At 34.3% G+C, this 25,132-nt stretch overlaps 1 protein-coding gene and 3 long non-coding RNA genes across 4 annotated transcripts in view; 3 read left to right on the top strand and 1 right to left on the bottom strand.

Annotated features, from left to right (window-relative positions):
• LOC126927220 (uncharacterized) overlaps positions 1–25,132 on the bottom strand; it is a 119,887-nt gene that overhangs the window by 7,822 nt on the left and 86,933 nt on the right. The gene's annotated exons all lie outside the window — the stretch shown is intronic.
• LOC126927256 (uncharacterized) overlaps positions 8,555–25,132 on the top strand; it is a 48,987-nt gene continuing 32,409 nt past the window's right edge. Inside the window, exon 1 of the long non-coding RNA XR_007715328.1 lies at positions 8,555–8,813. This is a non-coding gene — a long non-coding RNA (uncharacterized LOC126927256). The remainder of the gene's footprint in view (positions 8,814–25,132) is intronic.
• On the top strand, positions 11,413–11,826 carry LOC126927249 (uncharacterized). Its single transcript, XR_007715319.1, has 2 exons — positions 11,413–11,644; positions 11,727–11,826. It is a non-coding gene; the product is annotated as an uncharacterized LOC126927249 (long non-coding RNA).
• On the top strand, positions 11,857–13,541 carry LOC126927271 (uncharacterized). Its single transcript, XR_007715343.1, has 2 exons — positions 11,857–11,935; positions 12,014–13,541. It is a non-coding gene; the product is annotated as an uncharacterized LOC126927271 (long non-coding RNA).

Consider the following 25,132-nt stretch of genomic DNA (forward strand, 5'->3'; position numbering starts at 1 on the left):
TCTCGGTAACGCTAGCGGCTATTTAATCAAAATTGTCGGCCGCGTTTCTCGTTGGCCGTTCGATCGACCAACGTGTAATTAAAATGATACTCTTAATAGATCCTCATGGACAAAGATAGCGAGGCTGGCAGTTGGCGAAGCGAGCTAAGCAAATAGCGAATTATATCGCGTGTTATAACTGGATCGTGGAAGTTTGCGCATATTTTTACACTGATAAATTAACCCTGCTGCTGATCCTCTTGTCGTAAGACAACATAGGAAAATATATAAGTAAATAGTATCGCGAATAATTACGAATAATTGCATTCATTTTCGTTAAAGGTAAATTATATTGTATTTACGTGCCAAGGATAGAACTGAAATTGCCGCTAATATTGATTTATTCTTGTTAAATTGCAATGTCAGAATAAAAAAGTTTAGTAGTTAGCGGTTGCGACCTCTTTGAAAAGCGTGTACCTAAAAGTGTGTCGCGAACAGTAAGCGATGGCGAGTATACTCGTCGAACACGGAGTACGGGTGGCTGTTATAATATAGAATTAAGTTGTTACGAAACGACTGTTTTATTTTTCAATTTAGTACTGACGGGGCTCGTCGTAACGTAAAATACTGCCATCTCTTCGTGACGAGTATACTCGTGGAAAACAGCCAATTGGTTAAACCAGGACCAGATCACGATACCGTTTAAAGATGAAATTTGTAGAATGGTTAGAGTTAGAGAATATCGGAACTTTGTATTATTATAACGTTTACCATCGCTGCGCTCTCGATATTAACCCTTAACTGCTGCTCTGGGATTCCCAGACGATATAAACATCCGCGTAACTTCGCTCTCGAGCAACGCGTGATGTCAAGTAATTTTCAATTAAGTCGCCCCTTATGACTATAACTTATAACTTCTGATCTTTGTTCCGTATAGGAGTAATTGAGAACGTACAACTTTCCTTTCGCTTTGTTTCGTCTTGTCCATTATGGATGAAAATGCGATTATAGTTACGAAACGAATCATTCTTCGTTGATCGCGATACAATGGAAATGTTTACAGCGAACGTTCCCGAGTGCTTCGAATAAAGAAAGAACGATGCAATACGATACTCTTTGACTTATAAATAACTTTCCTTTGAGACCAATCGGTGGATCAATTTTCTGGCTCCGCAGACGCAATGTTACACGTAATCCTAGGAATCGTGAAGTTTTCAGTCTTTTCTAATATTATTTTTCAACTTGAAATTCAATCTATTGGACGTAGGAATATTTTTACTGTAAACTATTAGAAAAATGTCCATCGTATAATCGACGAGCATCGCGAGAGTAATATCCAGGCTTTAAATTCTAAAGGCTCGTTACCGTACAACTGTAGTAGGCAACGTCGTTGCTCTAAACACGTACGTAATTTTGTTCACATTGTATAACCGATAACTATTTTCTTTTTATTATTTCTTTTTATTCGAATGTCCTTCAGCTTTCGCTTTACCACCGTACATCATCCCTACGTCATGCACCGATACTATTTTTCTTTTACACTGTGACACTTACTTCTCTGCTTGACCATGAGATCCTGATCATCATGCAAATGGTCTAAGACTGTTGTCGTAATACTCTACGGAATAACTAAAATTGTTGTATCGTTCTAACACGTTATAGATTTTATTAAAGAGGAACGTTTACTCGATAGAAGACTCAGATTCAGGAAATAAGACACCGGTTTTCCCTGACGCCACTTTACGATATAAATAATTAAACTTTTTCTCCCTCGTATATGGAAAGCTTAAAATACTTTTCCTGTATTATCTATGCCAAATCTCCTGTCAATTTCGTTACTAAAATAAATGTTACAGTTATCAGCAATAATCGCTTGCACTCGACTATACGTTTCTTTAATTAAAAATTTATCAAAGCGAAGTCTTCGATTCTTTAAATTCTGCAAAATTTGATGAAACGCGCAATGACTCGAAACTTCCGACGAGTAATGTACGCGAAAGACTCTGTATACTCGTTAGGTCGTTCCTCAAACGAGAAACAGATCAAACTGTTCGCGTTCGAGTCAAAAGTAAAGGGAAAAGATTAAATTTCCTAACTTTCCGTCGATAGGATCTTCATCGATGTTTATGACAGTTGACTTCTCTTAATTAGCGAAGCTTCAAGCTTTCGATATTTCCAAGTTTCAATAATTCTCATTCTCCGTTCGCCTTTCAATGACCGTTATTAGCGTGAGCGTGTGTCAATAATCAAAGCGAACGATGCTCTTTTGAACCTTCCTTTCCTCTTCCATTCGTCTTCCTTTTCAGAACGGAATAATGGCTAGATCTACTTTACTCGTTGCGCTGATTTAACGAGTGCGTGTTTATTCTCTCTTTATTCTTCGTCTGCTTCTGCCCTCGCATCTGTTGAACATCGATTCGATTGCTGAACTCGACTGTGTGATTCTCCTATCAGGAACGACATTTGCGTCGGAATATACATGTTACGGTCGTTCTTTAAAATTCTTCTAAATTAAAAGTTCCTTAAAACTCTCCTAGCTGCAAAGTTCTTCTCCTGAAAGAGTCGCGGTAAACGTGGATATCTGACGTTACGCGTTCGTTAACGAGCTTCTCTTATGTCAAATATTACAAAGCAACGATTTACCCAAAATATAGAAATATCTTCCGAAATAGCGGACTCATCGTTAGATTATTAGATCGCGGATGTTCGTGCATTTGTGGGAATTTTAAAAATGCAAAAGTCCATGAAACGTTTAGGAAACGTAGAGGATGAAATAAATCTTATCTATATATATCTTGAATATGTTTGTGTATGAATATCTTATGATTTGTGTGTATGAATATCTATATCTTTGTGTATGAATATGAATATCTTTGTGTATTTGCTACGATATAATTATTAAAAAGAAGAAGAAACTTTCAATCATGAGAAAGATGGAATATAATGAAATATATTCAGACATTGAATAAAAATTTTTATTTTCATTTCGGAAGATGGAACGAACACGAAATATGCAGCAAATTTTGCGAATGTTTCAAAATGAAGGAACTGCGCAAATATAAATATTTGCAAGTTAATTGCACTTAATATGGAACACCTGACTTTAAAAGCTTCCCAAAAACAGAAACATGCTTTTCTTTTCAATTGCCTTCGAGAAATTAATAAGTCCTTTCTGTGTCGCTTTATAAATTCTTTTAACATCGTTTTTTCCTAATATTAAACGTTTCCTAATATTAAAATATTAAAATAAAATATTAAAATAAAATTCCTAATATTACGTTTTTTCCTAATATTAAATTCTAACAATTTCTTACAATTTTTCAGCTGAAAGTTGTATTAAAATAATTTTGGCAACTGCTGAAAATTGTTGAAATTGTTGCACCAAGAGCGTAATTTCTGGGAAAAAAGGGTCGATGAGAACTCAAATCCTTCCGGGACTGTTTTACTCGCTCTATTAAACAAACATGTTTAATGATAAATCATGCAAAAAGTAATATTTTTTACGTTCATTATTTAACACGACTCTCAGAAAAATTTTATAGGCTGTCAAACGTAACAATCAACTGCATTCGATCAACGCATGCTTTCATTTTTAAGGAAATGTTTCATTTATTATTTGCGTTATTACTTTAATAAACGTTTGCTATACCGTTAACGTTCATATCTATAAACCAACGTTTACTTACAGCTTTACCCTTACATAACGTCAATCTTCGAAAGAATTACGGATTTTTATTATACAATATATTAATCTTAGTTATTATAACGTTAAGTTATTAGCAAAATTACAAGATTGAAGTTACCAGAAGAAAAAAAGCGAGGTGTTCGTTTCCTCTTTTACAAATATAGAAGAGGAAGGTTGCTTAAGAATGATTAAAACGTAAAATGAAATTCTAATTAAATAAACGCCGTATTACCATTTTTCTACTATAGTTTCGAGTAAATTCCGCGCACTAATCGTATTTCTCTACGGCACAATAATAACATTCTGTTAATCAGCCTTTGAAATGTCACCGCAAATGTTCCATGTGCAACGTGACGTGTATTCCGTGATAATTTTCTTAAACTATATGAAGTTAACGTTTATAACATTCTATAAAGTAATAAGCAAACTAAATGAATAGCCTTCATCACGCTGTATATCCTGTTTGCATATTTAATATTAATATCAAAGCTTCCATGCAAAAAGATGTTGTATTTTGCAAGCGTATTTTATTACCGAGTGCATAATAATTCATTAACAATCCCCACGATTTATCGTCACAGTACGAAAGTACGTTCAATAATTTACATTCTGTTTTTACACAGTCTGTTGTAGCTATACTTTGTTTTCACGTATTTCAAGTAAACATATCATCGATAAATACACCAGTACAAACGCTATTATATCGATGCAAACGTTAAAACATTTTCATCATGGTGAAATGTATTTGGTACATCAATTTTAGCGAATTCAATTAATGTATGACGAATGTTAAGCATTTACTTTGATTCGTTGAGTTTTAAGAATGAAATTAATTAAAATTTCCTTCAATCAAGGTAGATGTAATTTTAACAGAAAATTCCATTAAATTTCTATAAGTATTTCTAATGGTTACTCTTATGCCTATAGATAAAAATTAAAAAGCAAACTATCCTATAAAAATTAACAGATAAGATTATTTTTTCCTGTTAATTTCTATGCCATAATTGCCTCTTCGATTCCCCATTTCTCTACGATTTATTCGTCTCGTACACAATTTTAACGTAATATTTGTAACAACAGACAGAGATACTTAGTTAGATTTAACACGATTCTTTTTTTCGCTTTTGTTAAAAAATTATTCGCAGACCGCAGCTCCTCCTTCGATAAATTTTAATTCTCATTACGTGTACGTACATAAAACGTAGCGAGTACGAAACAATCACAGAATAACGTGATCTTCGATGAGATGCGATGTTTTAATAAGTTCTGATAATAGATGCATCATTAAATATGTAATTGGAAATGGTTGTTAATCGCGAGCATTAAATAATAATGTAATTTGAAAATAAATTAAATTCGATATATTTATACCGAATATATTAAAGACGTTTTAACATCGACATATTCAACATTTACTACTATTTTCCAGGCACAATATCTTCTTGTCGTTACGTATTTGAAACCTCCATAATATCTGAACTTATTTTAGCGGACACAGCAGTATGTAATAGTTACATTAATGAATAAAAAAAAAAAAAAAAAAACAACAACAAATCGCGAGTATCTTCGTTAACTTACAAGATACGTATTATTAAATATCCAAAGAACAATTCTAAACAATTTTGCAGAAATAACATTCCAAACAAATATAATACTTATTAATTGATATATTAAATTCGTCGGATGCAATTTTTTAATCGCACATGAAACAAACGTATATTTCTCATTTCGTTGAATTGTTTTCTACATTTAAATTATTCCTGGATAGATGAGAATTATACGAAACTCTCGAAATAAGGAAATAAGCAAAATAAAAAGAAAAAAAGAAGAAAAAAGAGAAGAAACTGGTAGATTTCACTTATCGTTAAACTTATATTCTTAAACCAAGTTAAACTTAGTTCGCCATCTTCGTGATATCACGCAATTCAACAAACTGTCAGATGCAAATACAACGTTAACATAGAATTGTAACGATAAAAGTTATATTCGAAGTTATGGTAATCTCATCTGCTATGACTCATCATTGTGCAACTGTAACTTATACCATTAACAAATCTGTATTTTCAGCCACGTTTCTAACTATAATCGTACATTCCATGTACATAAGTAATGTCCACATTGAGGAACGTATAACGCTTAGTTAATAAATTCGAAACCACATCGTTCGCGTGTAGTCCACGCGAACTATATTTGAATTGTGTTAAAATGGCAATTTGTAAATTTTATACGTCATATCGAAGGGATTAAGGATATTGAAGGAGAATACATAAATATTCGAGTCGCGTACATAAGTCTTAATATTATAATAATAAATAATAAGTCATAAATAAGTCATAAATAAATCATAAATTTTCATAATCTTAGTACGTTATTGATCTACGATATAGTAAAAGTTCTATACAATAAGTAATAAGCTTTATACAATAGCTCGTGGTTGATAACTCCGCGTTAAATACAATTTATGGCAACAAAATTTTATCCTATTCTAACAGTTCGTGGAAATAAAAATCGACGGACTTATGTAACTTCCAGTTGGCGAACAAATTAACGCAAGTTTCCAACGAATGAAACGCGAATAATGGGCCAAGGAATTTCCGACGATATGAAGAATTAGGTAACGTTGTCGGAGAAGAGTGCGCGAATGTAATACAATACCTTGGAAAAGTAAAACGTTTCTTTTAATAATGTAAATGGGCTGAAAAATATTGCGGCAGAAGCGAGCAATTACTGATTCTACGTGAAAAACCGAGTGGAAAATGTGGAATAAAATTTGTAAAAATTTCAGTACACCGGTTAAATCCTCAATTTCGATCCTCGGATGAAAAAAAAATTAATTGTAATAAATCATACCAGGTGTTTTTCCTATCTTTCTTATTTTTCACGTAGAATCACACTCTGTGTTTCTATTCGATCTATTGGCCAAAATCTATAAAATACACGTGGCGATCAACGTATCGATGCATTCTGTCAATTAAAAAAAGAAGATATAGCTTAACGTAGAATAATCTTTTTTATTGCGATAGTGATGGAAATTTCATTATCGAGATTAATCGTGAGCTTGTTGAAAGTCTGATCGGCGCTATAACGAAAGAGTAGTTAGGCGAGCGGAATCACGGCGTGGAATGGAAAAGCGTGAGAAAGTAGTCTCATAATGTAATTAATGATCGAGGAATCGAAATTCTGTCGTATTTTACAGCGAGGATAAGAACTACTCAAGCGACAATCGAATGTCACTTAAGCGCTCTGGAGATGGAATCAATTAGTACTTGAGTGGCGTTAATTCTTGCGCGAAGATCAATTCTCGCAAACTATTCGAAAAATAAGGATTAAAAGGTTTTTACATAGGGAAGCGTAGGATTGAAGCTTAGGATTTAATTTTGACGCGAATAAATGAAAGTTTAAGAATCGAGATTTAATTGAAATAAAAGTAGGATCGTTAAATTAAAAAACGTGAAGAATTCTCAATTCTTGTCGCATATGAAGTATAGACACAAGTCTTTCAAATAATAAAATATTTAACCAACGTTAAATATTGAACTATAACGTGAAAGTAATATAAATGTAAATGAATATCGAACATTCTGAATTATAACACCAATTAATCGCATGCTAATTAATATTTATGAATCATAAGCGAAACACGATGGAAAATCGAAATTCGATATATATATTTCGAACCGTAAAAATAAGATCAGTAGAATGAACATGAGTTGGTGTACACTAGTTTTTTATTAAATGAAAAATAATAGATACGAATAGTAATAATAATAGGATATTTCTTAATTAACTTTTTCATTAATAGATATTATGTTTACATATATACAAATAAATATAATTTTCTACAAATAATATATATGTTATCAATTTAGGATATGAGTATAAAATTTCTCACCATGTCACAAATTTTCCCGAACGTTATTTTTCGCATTTGAACTTGCAGTTGGATACTACGACTATATTTCTTATATCTGTTTACAAGTTTAATAAAACTATTTTACGCTATGGCTTCGCTTGTTACTTACGGCTTCTTCAAACCAAGCGATTAAGAGATGGAATAAAGCTGAAATTACGTGATATAATATGCGCGTATACTTCGTGTGCCTGACATTGCGAGCATCACACTACTTACAAAGGAGATTTTACCTTGTATAAATCATACTTTTATTTTGGCAGCATAATAAATTTTATCCGATTACTTGAAAGCTGTTTGTATTCCGAGTTATTAAGCATCGTTATAACAACGAATGGTATTGATAATTCTCTAATTTATTTAAATTTCCAAATTAACATAAAGTGTTACGTAATCATTTTATAAATGTCTTAAAACGTTATGAAAATTATTTTATATCAAATCTTCCCTTAGAGAACGTGGGCAGATGAATATTAAACTTTGATGGAACGCATCTAACGATTAAATATTACATATCTATGAAATTCATCTAAATGATTAAATATCAGATATCTATGGTATTCATCAAACGATTGAATATCAAATAATATAAAATAAATATAAAATAACAGTTAGCAACATTTCGATATTATGGATTAATTGAATTAACTTTTAAATCGAAACACAAACGTGTTAACTACAACCTGCGGATTAAAGCGATTACAACTTTTTCCTTTTTTTTACTTTTTTTTTTTTTTGATAGGAAAACTTCAACCAATACTTTTGTGTAAGCCTGTGAGGTAAGCCTCGACTTCTAAACTAACTTCGTAAGCTATAGAACTAAAAGAGCATAATCGTAATGTGATACGAATAGTCGGAAGAAATTTAACATTTATTTAAAAATTATATATGTGTATTTAAAAACCACAATATTACAAAGTCTTTAACTATATTTTTATGAATCTGTATAATTTGTTAGAATTTTAAAAGGATACATATATATATGCAAGCTCCCTAGATTTCATGTAGGATAGGGATTCTTTTTGTTTCGCGGGTAGCACGACAGGCTGTGTTTCACGGACAGACCGATCTTCCCTTGTTTTACGGACGACCATTTTAAGAAGCACGTTTTTCCCGAACGGACGGACAGAGAGTTACATCAGAGACAAACAAGGTTACGGAATAGTTATTTAAGATTTTAAAGACTGAAGAAGAAAGATCGGTAGCTCAGGACGTTGAAAATCGATTCTCAATTTTCAGGTAAACATTGTACTAAAGACTTGTTATTTCCCGTTTATATAATTATTGTTATTTATTGTTATAAACGCATATTAATTGTCGTTTATTTTTGTATTTTATTATTTACTTTATAATAAAAACTCGATTTTCAGACTACAGAATCGATCCCTGAATTATCACCAAATTACGATCTTACAAATCGATTTTCACTACGCCATGCCGTTAGAAGTGAAGCTACGTATCGCCATGAACGAGAACGCAAGGGGGAGAAAATAGAATGCATAAGAATCCATAAGAAAACCAGAAGATGAAGTATGTGATGTCTTTCCTCCAGAATATCAAGCAAGAGATCATCGTCCGCGATTATTCAGTTTATCGATAGTGAAGAAAGCCGCAAACAGCTTAACCAAGGTAAGCCATTACAGAAACATTGCACTCACGATGGATGACGCAACGGCAGCGTCATACATCGGTACAAGTTTAAACTTCGTGTTTCGAGATATTTACTTAGAAGAATCGGAGATCATCCCCACAAGGAAAATAAAGACCGAAGTCGAAAAGCCCAATCTTCAAACAGAAACATTATTAGAGATCTTCCAGAAACAAAACATGCATGAGAGAGAAGGCACAGACTTTGTCATAAAACAATTTGATGGAAGGCAAAAAGCCACAGATTGGAGTATGAAATATTCATATTTCACATACGGATCCCTTCCATACTCTAATATGAGTATGAAACCGAATACGAAAAATACGAAATCCAAACTGATGAAAAAAGGATCAAGAATTTGAAGAAATATTTGGGAAAAACAGCATCAGAATGGTACCAAGCAAATCTGCTGAAGGATGAAGAATACAACTGGGAAAATTGGAAGGTGGCAGTTCAAAAAGCTTCTGGCAATAAAGGTTGGTCTGCAGTACGATACACTTATAACTTTAAATACATTTCAGGTTCATTCACTGAATATGCCATAAAAAAGGAATGATTAATATTGGAAGTAAGGAGGAAGACTTCTGAAGAGACAGGGATAAATCTAATTGTTATTGGATTACCCATACACATTCAAGATAAAATGGATAAAGAAACAGTACAATCAACAAATGAGTTAATCGGATTCTTGGGGCAATATCAGACGAAGGGAAAAAAAACACAAGGGAGTAACGCAAGATTGGACAGAAAGCCAGAGCCACTGCCCAAGAAACAACCTTGTGTGATTTATGAAGCACTGAATTTCCCAGGTCGATTTCACCCAATAACAACTCACCAAAGAAATACATGCACATACTCATCGATCATTTTTCAAGGGTTGTTTTTATGTCCACATCGAAAACACAACACACAGAAGATATCATAAAACTTATAGACTCGACAGGAGAAACTGATTCCATAAAAATTATCCTTGCAGACCGATACCCAGTAATGACATCCAAAGAAATTCAAGAGTATAGGAGGAAAAGGAACATTAAATTAATTTTCACCTCGACAGACTGCCCATCCTCCAATGGACTGAACAAAAGGGTAAATCAAACATTAGTAAACAGGATCAGATGTAATTCAGACAAAAATAAGAGAAACTGGACAGAAATCACAGAAGAAAGCGTAGAAGAAAACAATAACACCAGACACAGTGTAACGGGGTTTGCCCCAAATCATTTACTGAATGGAAAAATGATTGAAATCGTCCCTAAGGAAATAATGGAGAATAAGATAAACCTAAAAAGAGACAGAGAAGAAGCATTCAAAAACTCAACAAGAAATTTCGAAATCAACAAACAAAAATACGATAAAAAAAGAAGAGAACACGAATTTAAAATCGGTGATATGGTCTTCACCCATAACGGAAAAAAAATGAATAGAAATAAGCTGGAAGAAATGAGGAAAGGACCTTTCATAATTCTAAGAAGGATTTCAAACTCCATATATGAAGTGGATAACGGTAATCGGGGATCTGAAGGGAATCTGTTTCACTCCCCATTCGAGGGGCGGTGTAAACTCCCTAGAGTTCCTGTAGGATAGGGATTCTTTTTGTTTTACGGGTTGCACGACAGGCTGTGTTTCACGGACAGACCTTCTTTTATTTTATGGACGACCATTTTAAGAAGCAAATTTTTCGCGAACGGACGGACAGAGAGTTACATTAGAGACAGACAAGGTTACAGAATAGTTATTTAAAATTTTAAAGACTGAAGAAGGAAGATCGGTAGCTCAGGACGTTGAAAATCGATTCTCGATTTTCAGGTAAACATTGTACTAAAGACTTTTTATTTCCCGTTTATATAAGTATTATTTATTGTTATAGACGCATATTAATTGTTGTTTATTTTTGTATTTTATTATTTACTCCATAATAAAAACTCGATTTTCAGACTACAGAATAGATCCCTGAATTATCCCCGGATTACTATCTTACATATATGTACATATTTGTATATATATATATATATAGAGAGAGAGAGAGAGAGAGAATGTTACAAGGAAGTAATCTAAAACTCCGTAAATTTGTAGTACATGTTTAATGAGAGAAGTATAAAATATCTGATAAGCGTAGATCCAATAATTAATCCTATTTACTTGATATACCGTACTTTTTATTTAACATTTAAATCGAACGTTTAAATCGAACCCTCGATAGAATAGATAGAATAAACGTGTCCAATAAAATAATCTCGTCCATCATCTGATTTGAATCCAACGAATTTTTTTTTATGAATACACATAGAGAGAAATCTACCTATTGTGGACACACGTACAAATCAATAAATAATGCATGTCGTGGAATATCGGCTACAGAAGGAATAAATAGAGAATTATGTATTATCCACAGATGGCAGTTATACAGTGACTACGAAAGGTATTTAAATAATATGAATATAAATACATGATACACGTATTAAACTTGGTATTATTTAATGGTACTTTCATACGATTATAAGGATTTGATTTGAAATATAAAAGCTGATAGGAAAACGGTTCATTGGAAAATATGGACACGCGCAAATATTTTCTCGTGCCCGCAGTATATTAAAACAGAAAGTCAAATATTTGTTATGAATGGCGAAGGATATTTTTCTCTTCTTCTTGACCCAGCAATTGGATTTCATCAATATTATATAACGTTGATTAAAATTTACTTTTCTCTCGAGTGAGTACTATAAGATCACAAAATGACATAGATCTTTTCTTTGCAACTTGCTGAATATAAAACTGCGTCCTTTTACAGGCAACCATGTATATTCCAAGCGTGATGAAGGGATTAGATCATCGTATCGTAAATTATGCTTACTTCCAACCCCAAAGGCAGACTTTCTATGTGCTTGTCTCTTTGCTTCGAGGGCCAGCGAACTCTTCACTCTATATGACAGAAACAGCCTAGAATCCAGGGGGAAATTTGAAAGTCAATCAAGGAAGGAACTGCAAGATGGACAGAGCAAGGTCTCGTAGAAATGTATGTGAGATTCGTTTCTCGCAAATTACGAGATACGGAAACGTTTAAAGTCATCTACAGGCGGAAATCTGTTCAAGACAGTCGCGGTAATATTTCGACGTTATATTTCATACGTTAAGCCAGCTATTATTTAAATATGTTCTTTGAAATTAAGTAAAATCAAAGTAGCTGAAAAAGTACAGCTGATAAAATTACGTTCAAAACGTGAATGAACAATAATTTTTACTTTCGTTACGCTGTTGTTATCGATTATCCATTATTTCTTATGGCAAGAAATGGGAACGTGCTTAATTTACGATAAAAACGAGAAACAATACGTAAAATATTTTTCACGATAAATTATTTTCATATTGTTTGAAATAATTGTACGCTTCCGCGATATAAGTGGCGGATGTAATTGAACAAGAATCATTTTTGATAAATGTAACAGATATATACCGTATATATATGCAAAATATATTGTAACGTGTTAATTCATAAAGTTACGTAAAATTATTGGAAATCTATGTACGTAGGTATGTTTAAATATTTCATTCATGTTTTTATTCCATTGAATTGCAAGTTATATAAAATCATTTCATTAATAGTATAGTTCAATGATATAAGAATTGCGAATTAAGAATATTGTTTATTAGTGATATAAATAATTAAATTAGTAATAATGTATACTTAACACGTTCTTGTATTTTGTTATTAAGGTAGAGTTAAATGGTTAAAGAATTAAAATTATTTTGCTCTTCTTTCAAAATTATTTCAATCTCAATCTCATGTTTTAGAAGGGAAAACTATAATTTTTGTTCTTAAAACATATCATCCCCTAATAGTCTGCGTTCGAATCATGATTATTCTAAAAACCACTATGATTGTGTTATTGAAACAACGTCATCAACTAGTTTCTTAAACTATGTAGATGCTATTGAAACAAACTACGTACATGCATAGTAAGTTTATATGAATATTAAACATAAGAAACTTCGTTTGACTTGATTTGGCTGAAATCAGCTTGTCGAAGTGCATCATAGAAATAAGTCACGTCGATCAAAGTTGTAGCGCAATATCTATTAGACTGTCATTAAAGTCATCGTTGATACATTAATAGATGGTATCATACAGTTAAACGACATGTCATAATATTCTTTCATCTAAACCATAGTAGCAACAGACTGTTTCCTACAGACTAGAGGTATTTCATGGGACGATCATATAAATTCTTAAATACAATAATGTATAATACACATACGTACATACATGAACCAAGTCTGTAAGCATAATCTATAGACTATAATAAATACGTGAAACATTTTGAATTCTGTATTAGATTTGAAGAAATCTCGAATAAATCAAAAGATATTAAATACTACAAAACTGTGAGCATTATTAAGGATTAGGATGTGATATTTTGAAAGATATAAATATAATTTATGAATAGTTTCAAAGATGAAGGTGAAAGAAATCTGTAACAAGAATTAGTCCCTTAAGGAAACGTTAATTACTTTGTTACTGTAGAAACACTTGTGGATTCTTCGTTATAAAACTAACAATTATCTTTCATCTAAAGGATATGTTATAATACAAAGATCCTTAAAATTATTCGATGGAATATCCTATTGATATTAATGCTGATTACCTACTTTTTAACCTATCATTTACAAAGAACAGTTTATTTATCGAAGCTATAAACTTTTTTGCCCGCTTCAGAGCTTTCATCGACGATTTATGACGTACATGGTGCAATAATGCCTAATGCGATTCTCTTTAATATCCCATATTGCATACATTCTCGTACCGATTACACAAATTGTTTGAATTCAAGAAACATGAGATCACTATACCGGTATAAATTTGTTATTTACTTGATCTGAAATATCCTTTCAAGTTTGAAGTGAAATTGAAATTCTTTCAAATAATCTTTGACTTAATATATTCCCTATTGATATTGATTCGATATTGATTCCCTAAATTTAACTGATTTTACATGTATATCTATTTTACGATTTAAGCATTACATGTTAGTTTAAGTATCATTTACATACCAGCTACTTGAAATCCATTTAATTTCATGTAACAACTAATTACAGAACAAGGTTCAACTTTTACGCTAACTAAGCTCAAAATGTCCATGAAGCATGATTTGTTTCTGGAAAGTCATTTAACTATTTTAACTAACGAAATGTATAACGAAAACTATCGATTTTCAGAACTTTATAATATAATGGAATCGTTTTACATATTTGCGGACAAACAACACAACACAGTTTTCGTCTATGAATACGAAATAAAAAATTTAAATAAAAATTATATTAATCCTTTCGGTACGAGTTGTTTTTTAACATCGATAGTACGTATAAAGCAGTAAAGCATGTGCGTGACCTGAATACATTTCCGGTCTTTTTATAACGATTGTGAACAAATAATGTAAAACTATAACTTCAAAACTATAACGTATGTTTCCAGATAAAGAAAATAATCACAGACTTCGCTGGATGCATAAGCATTCATAGACAACATCAATGGAATTTTTTCTGATGAATATGTACTTATCCTGTAGGAAAGTATGAGATGACTCGTTTGTTTGTAAGAAATGTTCAAGAGCAGTTATGAAATCATTTACGGATTTCACTACGTTTTACATATTCGAAACTTTCCATCTTTGCATTTCTTTTCTGTCTCCCCTTTCTCGTGAATACTTAAATACATGATTTTTTCAAATGCAATAAAAAAAAAAAAAAAATAAAAAAAAAATGCTAATTCGTATATTACAAAACTTCACAAAAATAATCGTAAGAATCTGTTCTATTTTTTCTCGTATATTTCCTTGTTTGGAAAAAGGAATAATTTATGACTTGTAATTTGTAAAATTACGCTAAAAATATCAGTTTACTTGTACAAGATGGCCACCATACACATATTTGTCACATTAGAAAATATAGACCTAACCAAAGAGGAATATTACACATTACAAGTTAACGTACATATATATGTAGTATCTATTTACAAGTATCGCAGATTACCTCTTGAAAAGTAAGAAAACATAAAGACTAAAGTAAAGTTGTAAATCTAAACTACAGTTCAAGTTATACAAGGCATGCAAAGCTTCTCTTGAAACGTTAGGTGCGTACTTCGATATACAATATAAAGAAACATAGCCCGCGAGAAAAGCTATATAGTACATACCATACAGATCCCTCGCCATAACTTTGTCAATATGCGCAACGAAATCGGTAATTTTCGCGCCACCACTCAAACACCGTTTCTCTCGCTTTGGATAATTGAATCAAATTCAGATCGTCCATGTTTACCCCCTCACATAACTGACATCGGCCGTCCGTGGATCCAACGGAAGGATTTTGAACGTTGGAGAATGCGTAACGGTGATTGGCTATTGAGCTCGGGGGTCGATCGTATAAAGGGACGCCGGGTCGCAACGAGCCTCACAGTACCGCTTCGACTGTGAACGCGATAGGAATTGGATCGTCTATTTTACAAAGGTCCTTTATCTTTTGCAACAATTACATTCGAATGTCTTTTCAAGCGCTAACGACATAATCGACGTTTGGTAAGCGATTAGTAACTGCGAATTCGTAAAATTCGTGGATAATTCTCGAGCTGTTTCGTGCGTACGCGATATTAAGTGGCACGCAAACAGGTGCACCTATTCGCGTAGCGCAAGAAATGTATCACGGAGGTCGTTGCAGGTAATATCCATCGACAGACGGGACAATTCGGGTGCACGATCTACGCCTATGATTGTGCAGTAGGGCATACTCTTCTCGACCACTTGTCTGGCGCCAACCACCACTATTGTCTCGCGAAGGCCAAGCTGTAAATCTTCGTTGCTTATACCGTTTTCTTGGTGAGTGTTAATTTTTTACTTATTCGATGGTATAATAATACCGTTATTACGAGGTAAAAGTTTTTGGATGTGTGATTTCTTGATTGAAGAGACGCTATCATTATTAAAAGTTTGAATATCCCGCCACTAGCGAGGGAAACATAATACAGAATGATTCTTTCATTTGCTTACATTCGATTTGTTAATTTTACTCTTATTCTCCTTTTTAATTCGTAATTTAATTGTGAGGACATATGCTATGGAGCAATTTTTGTTACTTTTAGCATCGTTGCTTTATTTGTTAAGACTGTTGAGCAATACGATCGTTTACTTTATTTACTGCCTTGTTTGCTATTATTTTACTTTTAAAGACAGGTATTTTGGAAATATAAACTTATACATATTGGTATAATATTGATATACTTGAGATAAGCTCGTTTATGCTGTTGCTGTTTAGGATCGTTTATTCATTAAGGTCATTGTAATCATATGACAACGAGAACTAGTGTAAAATATATAAAATGTATAGTTCTATTTTAATAATCAATTTTTAGTGTCTTTAGCGAAACGAATTGATTCGTATTAAAAATGTCGTTTAGTGAATAGGAAAATAGGACACTGAAGGTTTAACTAATTTAAAAGGATTTAGTTATTGAAGATAGTACTTGCTGAGCAAATGGATCGCTAAGTTGTCATAATGCTACAAATGATACACGCTTGTTAAATGAAAATCCATCGACTTTTCATTTTTCCATTTGTTTAAGAAATATGTTATCCTATTAGTTTATTCCATTAATTTTTATAATGATATATGCAAACAAAAGTGTATAAATAATAATATGCAAATAATTTTTTAACTTAAATGTCACTTATTTAATGTTTTATAGAATGATATAAGTATACTACTGATAAAATTAATTAATCGAGAACGGAATTAATGCTGTTTATTGTAATCAGAAAGAAAATGGATTAAGGAGCGAGAAGATTTCGAACGTAGCGAAATTATTTGTTGATTGAATATCTTCTCCTACCTGACAAGCAATGCGGGTTATTACAAGTAGTTTTTACTTAATTTCCAATTAGTTATCGTATCTATAAGGTGTTGTCAAAGTTTTGGTACATAAATTTAGCTTGCATCGTATTGTACCGATTTATTTATATATCCTTTTTTATATGATTTATGTTATTGAGCTAGGATTATATTAAATTATTAATAAAATGAAAGAAAAATGGAAATTAAAATTAAATAAAATAGAATTGCATTAAATAAGAAATAGAAATAAAGTCGAACTAAAGCAAATTCAATTAAATTATTTCTTTTTACTTGCCTATGGGATTCTGGGATTATTAAAGTTCCTATTACGTACTCGTATTCCCGCTAATTCTTAAAATGAATTGACTATGAAATGAATGAGACTATTTCTCCGATTATATTAAATAGGCAATATCAATTACGTGTAATTGAATACATTATTCGAACGTTTTCTACAGAACTCTTGTTATTAATACATTATGGAAAATTTGAAACCAATTCGATATATATATAGAGGTTGCAAGGCATTTATTGCAAACATATGCTTAACGAAAAATTAGTATACAATATTAGTAGTAGTCTCAAACATACAAATAATCGCAGTAAATGTCCTGCGACTCTTACATACATTGTCATACTCGTTTGAAATTGTAATAATACGTTAATCTTGTCACAGTATCGATAGGATATCAAGATATTCTTAATAATATGTCCACAAGGAGTTTGCAGGGATATTCAAATATTTTCGCGAACCACTGTAATTCAGCACAAGAGCAGAAAATTCCAGATTTTTTAGTTCTCGATCAGAGTGAATGTTTATACAAGTAACATTCGCTATCTGTGTCCATATTTACCGAACATTTCTATTAAACCTGCGCCAAGCTCGTAGAATGCCTCAGGTCGTATATGAGATGTCAGTTTTATCAAACGAAACGGGACCAGCTAATGTTTAATCTCGTAAACTGAAGTTGCCAGCAGAAAAGTACGGCTCTATATAGTAATTGGTGAAGACCGTGAAACGCGAAAGATGAGAAAGAAACAAAAGGCGGGGGATACGACGAATCATGGCAATCCATTTTATTTTCCAGCCATCGATTAACGGCCAACGTTTAATTTCATTTCTTTCGCAAAACTCAATTAGAATCGTCGCGACAATCGCTAGAAACCGCAGGCAAATCTGCCAACGTATCGATCGTAGCGGACGCCAATCCCTCTGCGTTAAATGAAATAACGAAATTCAAGATGTAAATTTCACGAAACTTTTCCTCTCGCATTTGTTCGCCAGTCGATGCTTCAAATACTACAGAATATAGCTATTTGCTTTTTGCTGGAAAGCTGAGCGCTATTTCGCTTATACGTGAAACAGCGAGAATTAGGTATTTCAAAGACACTGTCTATGGAAATCGCTGAAAATTCCAGCCATTTAATTTCACACTGACCTACTCCTGTTTTTTAAATACTTTAGAAGAGGGCGCTACTCGTTACCATTTTATATAGCCATGAAGCGTTTAATCCTCGAAGGAGGATAATCTTAACAAGATACATCTCGGAGAGATGAATAGATATCGGAGATGAATAAAAGTTTTTCGATTCTTCATATTTGATTTTTTAAGTAAAACTTTCCGTTGATCCTGGCTTGAATCTTCTACTTTTTCGTGCACCCAAATGCTTATTATTAGATGAGAGCGATAGGAAGGTTTTTCCTGTTTCGCAACATTAAAGACAGCAGGAAACGAGCTAATAAAATTGAAGTCACTTAGCCCTTAATATATTTAATATGAGTAATTTTTTAAATATAGCCATCTATTAGCGTGCGTTTGAACTTTGCGTTTTTCTTTTTCGCGCACCTGAACGTTTTTTATTAGACTGAGTGGGACACGTACCTAGGAAGCTTTCCGTGCTTCGCAACTTCAAAGTAAACAAAGGACATTTGACAAAGTCAACAAGCGACGAGTTAAAAAAATTGAAGTTAAGATAGACAGAAAGATAATACGTATGTAGTACCTCTGTGGAAGATAATATAAAATGGAAACGTATTTGACGCAACAGAAATATCTTTCTGCAAATATAGGAGACGAGGAATCAATTTAGCAAAATAATTAAATAAAGTTATTGACTCGCGAATTACACGCATGTAATACCAGATAAAATAACTTTAATAATCTTTGTTTCTTATATTCTCGTGAATAATAATTCTTTAATCGATAGTTCCATGGATATTTAGAATAATATCTACAAATTATTTAGAAATGCATAAAAATCCACGGTTTGTTTAATCGTATAGATACATACATAGATAGGTTGAAGGTTTATTTTGAAAATTCATTAGAAACCTAAGAAGTGAATTTACGAACTGCACAGGCGGATAAGTTTGAACGCGAGGAAGAGTGTGGTTCTTGAGTTCGATGATTTTTCCAAGTAACAGTCTTAATTCACGTGCGAATGTTAAATTGGAAATCTTTTAAGCTTTACGCAAATTATACACACGGTTTACACAATAAATATTTATAGAGGTGAAAATGATCTTTAAAACAATCCTTCGTATTAAAACCAAATATTTGAGTAATTCTTAAGGCGAAGATCGCGTATACAAACATTGAATATATTACATAGAGGAAACGTTGCAGAGTAACGTAAAATAATGTTCGTGATACAATTAAAGGCCGCGCTTAAACTAACAGTTCGATCGGGAAAATTCATTACCTTTTAAAAATTCAAATCCAATTAAACAGAATCCAACGAAATTGAATTTCCGCTTAAAAATCTTGTACAAGCCTTTAAAAATCAACGTATGTACCTACTTGTCGCTCTACAAATGCTCGCCGCTATAAATTTCCCTGTCTTAAAAGAAGTAGAAGATACAAACTATATAAACCACATAATTTTTATCGCTTTATATCACGTTGCTATAATACGTTTTATATCACGCGTAATATAGTTTCTCAGCCACAGTGGCGTTACAAGGGCGAGACCATACGTGTCTTAATGGCGTTGTTTCGTTGATATCGAATAATATCGCGCATCGACGATAGGCGACGCGAAAGAAACGCGCCGAGCAAAATCTCAAAGAGACGCTGACAATGCCTTCGTGTAACGTAAGGGATGAAATGAAAAGTCGAGAACAAGTCTTTTTTCCTTTCCTCGTTCTTAGTCAGTTAAGAAGAAAGCGAGAATGGAAGGGACAGCAGCCATGAAGTATGTACGTTTTCACGTCGGTGCCTCTCATTGTCTGCTGCAACGTTACACTGCGTTTCGTTGAAGATACTCTAGTATTGCGAACCTTTATGGTCAAAGCACGTCGAATAGCCATCAAGCGGGTGTATACGACCTATTTGTGACCCAACAACTAAGCTCGATATTAATTCTAGACCCTTGATCCTTGGCCAATGAGTTCACCTGATTATCGTAATTAAGCAGTTATGATTTTAATCGGTTTACGAACGCTTCGATTTTAAAGTAGGATCGGATATCAAGAACAACAGATTTTAAACTGTCGGATTGCATCCGACGGGACTCGTATTTTCTGCTTCGTCGATCCCGTTTTTATCGATGTTTTGATTCGAAGTTTCATGAACATTGCAGATCGTTACGTTGTCGATTATGATAAATCCTGTAAGAATATATTGTATAGATTTGTATTAACATAATGATACATACATAATGATACAAATATTACGCAATACGTGTATCGTACGTATTTCACCTGGATGGTAAAATCAATGGAATTGTGTTTCTACTAGAAATCTTCGTCTCTGACGTATACAGTGGATAGAAAGGCAGGAAATTTGTGAGATAAATTATAATACGTATCCGAATGTGACAAAAACGTCTCGTATAAAAGCAAGTGTTTGTTTATTAGGGCGAGAGCTGTGCTTAATTGCGGAAAAACAGACGCGCGGAATATCTCGTCCGTGGGAATGTACGAACGGTATTGTGTTGCGAAATAACGCATTCGTAGCGTCGTACAAACGTATTGTGTCGTGAAATAACTTGTCCGTGGCCATCGTACGGGCTGTGTATATGCAATGTCGTGAGATATCTGTACCATAATTGCGATGCGGTTAAACGAATATATTCAATGATTTCATCGTCTTTATTGCATAATTAGCTAAAGATGTCGACGGTATTTGTTGATGTATTTTTTATCTTGGCCTAAAGAGAGAAATATTAGAAATTAGGATTTCCAGTAGTTTCTATCCTATGTGATGATGTATCGATAGATGGATTAATTACAGTGGATTAAACAGAAAACGATGATCATTGAACTCGAACTTGATCTTAAAGCAGTCGTGCGATATGACAACTCTCGATTTTAGCGATTCTTCACTCTTGACTCTCCGGTGGCTAACTGACGATCAACGACTGTGATGTCGAAATATTAGGTCGTTCGAAAAGTTTCTTTCGTTTTATAAGGAAATAATGGATGCACAACATTTTTCGTTTTATATTATTTTATCGAATTACGTATGATCCATTTTGTTCTGTCAAAATAGGTTTCATGTTGTATGAAGATGCATCGTTGTAAAAGACGTGTCTGTAAAAGAAAAACACAACCTAATATATTGATGGCCGTTAGGTCTATCGAAGTTTTCTGATCCTTTCGGTTTGTTGGCATTTCCGCTTTATTGTCTATGTTGTCTGTATGTCGGCGATGATTTTCGCGGTGCTATAATTGAAACCAAAGAAGCCTCTGAAAGAGGATCGTTATGCCGAGGCCTAATTGTATCTCTCGCAGGACTAAGGAAACTAAACACTAGAGAGAAGATGTAAAGTTTTGTTTGAAGTGAGATCCACTTCAACGGTATTAATAACTTTAGAATAAGAAGAAGTTTCGGTGAAGTTGAACCGAAAAATTTGATTTCAACGCAAATCAAACGCTGGTTGGCCGTGTCAAACACGTATCGCCGTATCCACTGTTTTGGTCCGGTTATTTCATGCGTGATGACTGACACATATGCAAAATTGAAAGTCCTTTACAACGTACGTACACAAGTGTCCCGTGTGCTTCTTATCTCTCCTTACGCATAAAACGCTATGTGTATATTTCGAAATATGAGAAACGGTTGATTTGCTGTACAAAGTGCAACGTCACATAATACAAAATGAAATTTATTTTCTTACAACTGAAACGGAGACTCGGTTTATTATCTGTGATTTTTATCGAAAGGTATAACCATACCAGATATAACGTTACAGAATAAAATACGTCGCGAAATACCATTACAGCGTGCTTGGTTTTATTTTCTAATCTTTTTATCCTAACTTTGTCATTTCGCTCGTGCGTGTGCCTTGTAACGTAACGGTAGTAATACAGTTTTTACGTTCACTCGTAGCTTGCAACGTAGTATACTTTATGTTCAGACTGCTGGCCATAAACTCGATTTACAATAATTATCCTCCCTCTTGCCTTGTATTCTCGCTTAATCATACACACACACGCAAAACCTTATTTTTATTATTCTTTTATTTTATTCTTTTTTTGTTATTTTAGCCTCAGTTGCGATATGTAAAAGATTCTTGTAATTACGCTCCATCTAAGTGTTAGCCTTATACCTCTAACGTTATAAATAAATTCTTAATATCGAATCGACATCGCAGAAAAGGTAAAATATGGAACACTCAGATCGGTTAATAGAACAGAAATGTAATTGTTCGCAATCATCGAGATCCGAGCATCAAATTGTTTGACTACTTGATGATCTTATTTGCGTAAATATACAAAGAAAGACAGACGTCTGTCTCAGTGTGGTTCCGATCGTTCGTGATCTAAATTCAGACCTAAAACTGTAGGTTCATTCTTCGCCATGAGTTTCATAAGACAGTCGCTAACGAGCTCGCTAACCGAAAGGTCTGCGACTGCGACCAAATGCTCTGGAACCGTACGACTTTTAAAACGATAAGGATCGACGACGACGAAGACTGAAAATGCGAAATATATATGTCGGCTAGATGATAGGATTGGGGGTGGAGGTGTTCGATGAATCTTCGTTGATATTGGCCATCGATGCGGTGTAACAATGGTAGAGTTTATTGGCACAAGTGAGTGGTATTACAGCGTTGGTAATTAATCACAATGTTAGATACTCGCGGCGTTATGACAATGGCCTCGGGTCCGGTAACGAATCCGCGGTCAACGGGATGTCGAACGTGTATACTTCGTGGAAATCTAAGTTATATTCAGGTCGCCACAGAACAAGCACTACGTATCGGAGAATTACTTGTATCGTCGTTAAAATCGTACGATAGAGTGTCTCTCCATCACGGTGACGCTGTCGAGGAAAACTACGATGGGTGTGTCTAAGGGCACCGGATCATCGGATTCGCGGAGAAAAGTCTTCATTCGGAAAGTGAGGGAAATTGGAGTTACTTAGTTGGAGGAAATAGGGGAAGGGTGCTAGCCGCCCTTAAGAGAAAGTCGCCATCGGGCCGCGTCGTTCGTGAGAAAAATAGACTTCTCCAATTTTCCCGTAGTTGGAACAAAGGTTGTTTGTCGGTTTGAAGGACTTTCGTTAAATAGATCTTAAGATTTATAGCGGGTCCTCGGGCTAGCCGAACATGTACTGTGGAGACGCATCAACATCTGGTAATCGTCTTACTCGAAGCATAGTCTGCGTGTGGCGAGCCACGGGACAGAAACCATTGAAACGTTTACCATCGTTACCATCGTTTACCATCGTATAGAGTTACTTCCTGCCTTGGTTAAACAAAACGTTCATCCCCTTGACCGCGACTACGTTCGGCGACTGGTTGTCGCCTCGAGCCCGAGCTCATTATCATAAATCTCGAATAAGTACAGTCGGATCGAATGACAACGGCTTTCTTAATACGGCTATGGTGAAATCTAAATTACGGTACTAGGTGTCTTCCCAAAGTTCCGAGGGGAAGGCTCCGGTGCTCTTTCATCTCCGACATATATATAATGCGTTCGTCTAATAACGCACGCCCATTCGTACGGTAAATACGTGAGGTTATTTGGTGCAGGATGTGTAGATGTTTAATAGTATATTTATTAACAATTCTCGTTTTCGACTCTTTACGTACAACTCTCGATTCAACAAATGTTTTCTTGATCCGATTCGTTTCTTTTTGTCGCCCTTTAATATCCCCACTACGCACGCGGTTGGTAGGCGTTCGCGACCATTGTTACCTGACGTTTGAAAACTAAAATTCCTTTCTTTTTTCGCCTCTGAATATCCCCACTACGCACGCGGTTGGTGGGCGTGCGTGACCGTTGTCACGTAACAACGGTCGCGGACGCCTACCAACCGCGTGCGCAGTGGGGATATTGAGAGACGACAAAAAGAAAGGAATTTTATTTTTCGAACGTCATTTTCGTCCGTGACCGTTTACACGTGGCAATGGTAGCGGACGCCTACCAACTGCGTGCGTAGTGGAGATATTGAGAGGCGACAAAAAGAAAGGAATTTTCCTTTTCGAACGTCCTTTCGTCCGTGACCGTTTACACGTGGCAATGGTAGCGGACGCCTACCAACCGCGTGCGTAGTGGGGATATTGAGAGACGATAAAAAGAAACGAATTATCGTTTTCGAACGTCACTTTCGTCCTTGACCGTAGACACGTGGCAACGGTAGCGGACGCCTACCAACTGCGTGCGTAGTGGAGATATTGAGAGGCGACAAAAAGAAAGGAATTTTCCTTTTCGAACGTCCTTTCGTCCGTGACCGTTTACACGTGGCAATGGTAGCGGACGCCTACCAACCGCGTGCGCAGTAGAGATATTGAGAGACGACAAAAAGAAAGGAATTTTAGTTTTCAAACTTCATTTTCGTCCACGACCATTGTTACACGACAACGGTCACGGACGCCCACCAACCGTGTGCGTAGTGGGGATATTGAGAGACGACAAAAAGAAAGGAATTTAATTTTTCCAACGTCATTTTCGTCCGTGACCGTTTACACGTGGCAATGGTGGCGGACGCCTACCAACCGCGTGCGCAGTAGAGACATTGAGAGACGACAAAAAGAAAGGAATTTAATTTTTCCAACGTCATTTTCGTCCGTGACCGTT

This window comes from Bombus affinis, unplaced genomic scaffold (genome assembly GCF_024516045.1).
Source record: "Bombus affinis isolate iyBomAffi1 unplaced genomic scaffold, iyBomAffi1.2 ctg00000080.1, whole genome shotgun sequence".
In the NCBI taxonomy this organism is placed as follows: domain Eukaryota; kingdom Metazoa; phylum Arthropoda; class Insecta; order Hymenoptera; family Apidae; genus Bombus; species Bombus affinis.